Source organism: Trichosurus vulpecula, chromosome 8 (genome assembly GCF_011100635.1).
Source record: "Trichosurus vulpecula isolate mTriVul1 chromosome 8, mTriVul1.pri, whole genome shotgun sequence".
Taxonomy (NCBI): domain Eukaryota; kingdom Metazoa; phylum Chordata; class Mammalia; order Diprotodontia; family Phalangeridae; genus Trichosurus; species Trichosurus vulpecula.
Window position 1 is genome coordinate 183,652,263 of NC_050580.1, and position 5,798 is coordinate 183,658,060.

The 5,798-nt window shown below is 38.9% G+C and overlaps 1 pseudogene; it reads left to right on the plus strand.

The window, feature by feature from the left end:
• The first annotated feature begins 581 nt into the window (after window positions 1-581).
• LOC118829110 lies at window positions 582-1,416 on the plus strand (annotated as a pseudogene).
• Window positions 1,417-5,798: the final 4,382 nt, after the last annotated feature.

Sequence of the window (5,798 nt, forward strand, 5' to 3'; positions counted from 1 at the left end):
TTGTTTTGCTTGACTAGGAATATGAGTTATAATGTTTTTTTCTTGTTTTTCTTTTATATGTATTGTTTTTCTATATATATATGTATGTATGTATGTATGTACTCTCTATAGTTTTAAAGCATAAAAAGCAATAATTCTAAGGTCTAACACCGACCATTTAACTGTATATATACCTCTTTCCTACTAGTCATAGCATTAAGAACTGGAAGTATCATCTATGCCAACTATCTCATTCTATAAATGTGGAAACTGAAGACAAGAAAAGTTAAATGAATTGACCTAGGTGCTATAGGTAGCAACAAAACCGCAATTTAAACCTAAGACAACAGACTCCAAATTTATCGCTCTTTCTATTACAGCATAATACTTCATATGGTAAAGAATGGTTTTTCATCTTAAATGAAATTGAACCTCTATCCTTGTACAGCGAATGTACAATGGCATCAAGGAAACTCGGTTTTCCTGCCCTCACTAAAGATGGCGCGCCAGGTCGTCACGCGGTGGCTGACAGTCGCAAACTGATTGGCTGGCTGCGTGGAAGGGGCGGGACAGGCAGGGTATTGCGCAGCGGCTTCAGGGCTATGGCGGAGGCAGGTGGCGGTCAGAGCGCGGTGGTGCCCGGATCTAGGTCCTTGCGAGCCTTGAGCAGCAAGTTAAATGCAAGCCCAGTGCAGCTGCGCCTGGAGCTTGAGCAGCTGGAAGGGAACCGGGTGGCCCTGAAAGCCTGAGTGGAGGAGGGCTGGTTTTCCCTCTCCAAGACTCGCTATGCTATGGGTGCTAAGGCTGTCAGCCCCCTTCAGTATTAGCTCTTCTATGGCTCCCTTCTTCCGGGTCTGGACAAGTGAGCCCGAGCCTGGTCGGCCTGAGTTCGAGGTGATTTTCACTGGAACTGTAACCCCGGATGACGGGGGACCCCAGTAGTCCCAAGGTGCGAGTGATTATGGGGAGCCAGCGTACGAGTCTCAGTCTCCGGTGCTTCACAGGCGGCCGCAGCCTCAGGGGTCTCCTTTGCAGCCCACCCCACCCACACCTGCCGCTGCGACGTCTCTGGAGCGGGATCCCCTCACCTGGTTTGGCATCCTGGTGCCCCAGAGTCTGCGGCAGGCCCAGGGAAGTTTCCGGGCAGCTCTGCTGATGGCTGGGGAGATTGTCGCGCCCCAGAGCCGAATCGAGTGGGGAAGAAAGAGCCCAGATTCAAGCCCTACTACAGGAAAAACAGAAACTGCTTGATCAGCTGAAGGTGGCATGAACACATTCTCTAAAATTTAGAATCCTAATGAGTAATTTTGTCTTTTATTTTATGACTATCAAAAAAGTGAAAATTAAAACTTTTTTTTTCCTTTTCTGGAGAAAATGACACATTTCCTCTGCTTTCCAAAGTTCCCGCTGTCACATTAAAGAATCAAACATAAAAAACATGAAATATATTTTTACCATTGTCACATAAGATTCAGAAGCATCAGAAGTATGCTAATGTATAACCTTGGCAGAGTTAAAGCATCATTGTCTTAATCCAAAATAAGTTATTTGAAAACTCTGGTATTGCTTAATTTATAAATGTTCTATGTCTGAATGTAAATGGGTGGGATCAGGAAGAACTGAGATCAGAGGGAAATTAAACATACAAAAGAAAAATCCCATGTTACATATCCATCAGCATGGATAAAATGGACCTTTTATAGTTATTAATGCTTAGAAGCTGAAAGTACCAGACAGGTTTCAAGGGTAAGCTGGTGGTACAGGAGCCATAAAGTGCCTACTAAGAAACCAGAGTTCTTTGAGTCTAATAATGATTACATACACACACACATATCTTATTACAAAAAACATAAATGGAAGAAAAAAAACTGAGCTCTGTTAGGGTTATAGTGATCAAGTTTGGATTGGATAAAAAGATAATAAAATGTGCGTCTTTGCCTAATTTGAAGGTTCTGGGGGCAGGGGGGGGGAGTAGAGAGAAAAGATCCATTCAGAAATAAAGATACATAAACACAAAAGACATTTTTATAACTCTTTTAATTAAAAAAGCAAAAACACATTCTATAGCAAAAGTATCCTTATGAAAAGAACACTTCCTGTACTTAAAATGATTCATTACCCATGCTCTCTAGAGCCCCAAACTTTTATAGTTACTTTGAAAAATCTAAATATGGATAAGAAAAATGGTGTCATAGATGAAATAATTTCTTTTGCTCACATAAAACTCAAGAGCATGAAAAATGAACATGAGTGTGTAATATTTTCAAAGTCACTACATCACTTTGTTAGAGGTTATCTTATACTAAAATTCATTATTAATAAAATCTCTGGTAGTGCTTACTATATCTATATTGTGTGTTTGAATATGAATGGTGGCAGGGAGAAAGGAAGATCAGAGGGAAGTTTGCCAAACATTTGTACAATAGAAAATCAAATATTATACTTAGCCACCCTCCCCAGAGCTTGAAAATTGTTACCACTAATAATGTGAATTTAATCCATTCATGGTCACTAACAGCAATTTAACTTTTAAGCCATCCCAGACCAAAATACAGTCTTTGAAGAGAGTTTAAGAGGCTGAAGCCACTGAAATGTCTAAGGACTGAGCAGAGGTCAAAGGACCAAAAAGGCTGAGGGGAAGGTAAAGAAGGGGAAGGAAAAGAGAAAGATGTTTTTAAAAACTCACAAGTAAAAAAAGGGCAAGAGGTTTTTCTGGTGGGAGTGTTTATAAGGTGAAAGTGCCAGACAAATGCTCCTGGGGTTAGCTGGTGGCATGATGGTCATAGAGTACTCACCTGTTCTGAACCAGGGTTTTTTCCAACACTTCACACTAACTCTTGTGTCTCCTGGATGTAGATTTTTGCCTTTATCAGGGTGGGTAACCTGCAGCTTGGAGACCACATGTGGCCCTCTAGGTCCTCAAACATGGCCCTTTGACTGAATCCAAACTTCACAGAACAAATCCCCTTAATAAAAAGATTTGTTCTGCAAAGCTTGAACTCAGAAGGCTGCACCCAGGACCTAGAAGGCCATATGTGACCTCGAGCCCGCAGATTCCCCACCCCTAAATATTGGCTTGGGAAAGCAACCTCTACAAACAAGAAACAGAAATATACACTTTAATAGAAAAAAGGGAAGAAATCAGAAACACAGAATTTGGTTTATAGGAAGGATTCCAGTAATATTATTTGGGCTAACCTCTGTATTTAATAAATGAAAACCCTGAGTTAATTTCACCAGGTCACACTTCAAGTCATTCACAAACCACAACTAGAACCTGGCTCTATCTTACACCAGTACTAGAACCATAGTCTCTTAATTTTGAGTCTGGTCTTCTTTTATAGCAGTGTTGTCATTTTCTACAAAAGAACAAACATCTGATGAAGTTGCCCCTTCTCATGGGGCCAAGAGCAATCAGCCTTGCTCAAGTTCACTCTAGTCTAGTTTTTTCAACTCACATCTGTAGTCTTAGCAAATTAGTTAACCTGTTTGTGCCACATTTCCCACACCTGTAAAATGAGAGAATTGTACTGTATGTTGTCCAAGGTCCATTTCAACTCTATAGCTCTGACCCTATTAATATAAATCTGGTGTGTGCCCCAGATCCTAGGATGACAGCTATCTAAGATAACAATAATAGTGGTTTTTTGTACTTAGCTATCATATTGCAATTTGCAAAGCCCTTTTCCAAAATCTTTTGAGGTGTGAGATATTATCCTCATTTTTAAAAGAGAAAGTCAGTTTTAATTTCTAAGTAACTTGCCCAAGGTTGCATGCTCATAACACAAAATCAGATTTTCTGAATGGAAGACGAGTGAACTTTACATAATGCCAGTCCTTTCCCCAGGAAGAATCTGGTGTCTATAGAACTTTATTTTTATGTCTGTCCTTTCCTTTCACTCACCCTTCTTCCCCCTTTCTCCTAAACCCGCTTGAAGGAATTTCCTTTTCAGAATTGACTAATGCCCCTTCCTGATCACCTACTGTCATTAATCCTTAAAAGGTATTGATCACTTTTCTTCTAGCTCTGAAGGCATACCAACAAACAGACATTGGATGCCACCATCAATCATGCAGGTAAAGAGAATTGTAGCTGAGGATGTAAGCATTACAGGTCCTTAGGATTAAAAAAAGCGGAACCAGGAGGGAAGACTATATAGTAAGAACAAGAAAAACAAAACTGAGCCCTATATATTTACAGTGACCCAGCTGGAGATTCTCTTGGCCCCTTCCCAAAGCAGAACAAACCTGCTTCTCATAAGATTGTCCAAGGACTAAACAGAGGTAGGAATGGCCACTCTTAGTCATTTGGTCCCCAATATGAGAAACGAACTTACAGATAGAGTACAAAAATAGCTGAGAGATATATAGAATAAGGCTAAAATACCAATCCACCAAAGGTGGAAATATTCAAAATAAACAAAGTGACCTAGGCCATACCTGGGTTTGGTTAAAGTTAAATCTCATCTCAAGTATTGTGTGCAGTTCTCACTGACATGTCAGAAGAGAAGTTAATGAGATGGACTACCTCTTATAAATGGCAACTGGGGGATGAGCGGATTAATTGAGGGAGCTGGAGATATTTAGCTCAGCAAGGAGAAGACTTAATAGTCTTAAAATATTTGTAGTGCTATCATGTGAGACAGGGATTATACCAGCTTGATTGAAGAAGGTAGGACTGGGACTTATGGATATGAAAAAGGTGACTTCTAAATCGGTTAATATTGATTATTTTGATTTATCCTAGTTTGAAGGATTGTTTACCTTCCTTAAGAAAAGCTAATCCAGCATAAATATTCCTTTAAGCCTAAATTACCTATAGATTTAGCAAATGAATATTTTAACATGATTTAATATACTTTTAACAATATAGTTGGTGGAAATGTGAACTGATTCAACCATTTTGGAAAGCCATCTGGAATTATGCCCAAAGAGTTATTAAACTGCCTGCTGGGGTGAGAAGCTTTCAGCCTTGAGGCCACATGTGGCCCTCTAGGTCCTCAAGTGCAGCCCATTGACTGGATCCAAACTTCACAGAACAAATCCCCTTAATAAAAGGATTTGTTCTGTAAAACTTGGATTCAGTCAAAAGGCAGCACTCAAGTTACTTGTTAACTTTATTATATATTTAAAAGGAATAGCAAGTTGTGCATAATAGATTTTCAATTTCATGTGCAATCATCTTTTTTCTATTGTATTATGGAAATGCTTGTTTTATTTCATAAATTAAAAATAAAATAATTTTTAAAAAATCAATAATAGATAAGTTAGAATAGGAAATATATCTTTATAGAAATAAAATAATACAATCACGGAATTAAGCTTAGGTGTCACAGGACTCTACTGAAGATCAGACTGCCCTTTTCAAGCTCCTGAAGGGTGGGGAGTTAACTCAGTAAGTTAGTTCTTTTTCAGTGAGCATCTTAGACCCATAGCAGAAATCTTTAAAGGATTACTGAAGGAGACTTCTCAAAAAAAAATCACAATGATAAACATGAGTCCTAAACCAATGAAATACTGGATCTAGCAGTTAGCAGTTATCCCACCGTAAAAACATCCGTTTCACTCCTGACAGGCCTAGTAGTCAAAAATTACAAAACTACCTACTTCTCTGTAAATCCTATGAATCAACCTGATGAATATATTTCCTTTTTTTTTTTTTGTTATACAGATTAGCTTTGTAGACCTGTGAAACTATCACTAATCACCGAGGGATTAGTTGATCTGATCTAATGGTGACTTTCTAGCCTTGCTCTTAAATCATTTTTTTCCCCAGAAGTAAAAAGCCTCAGAAATTTTCTCCTTTAGATAAAATTCAA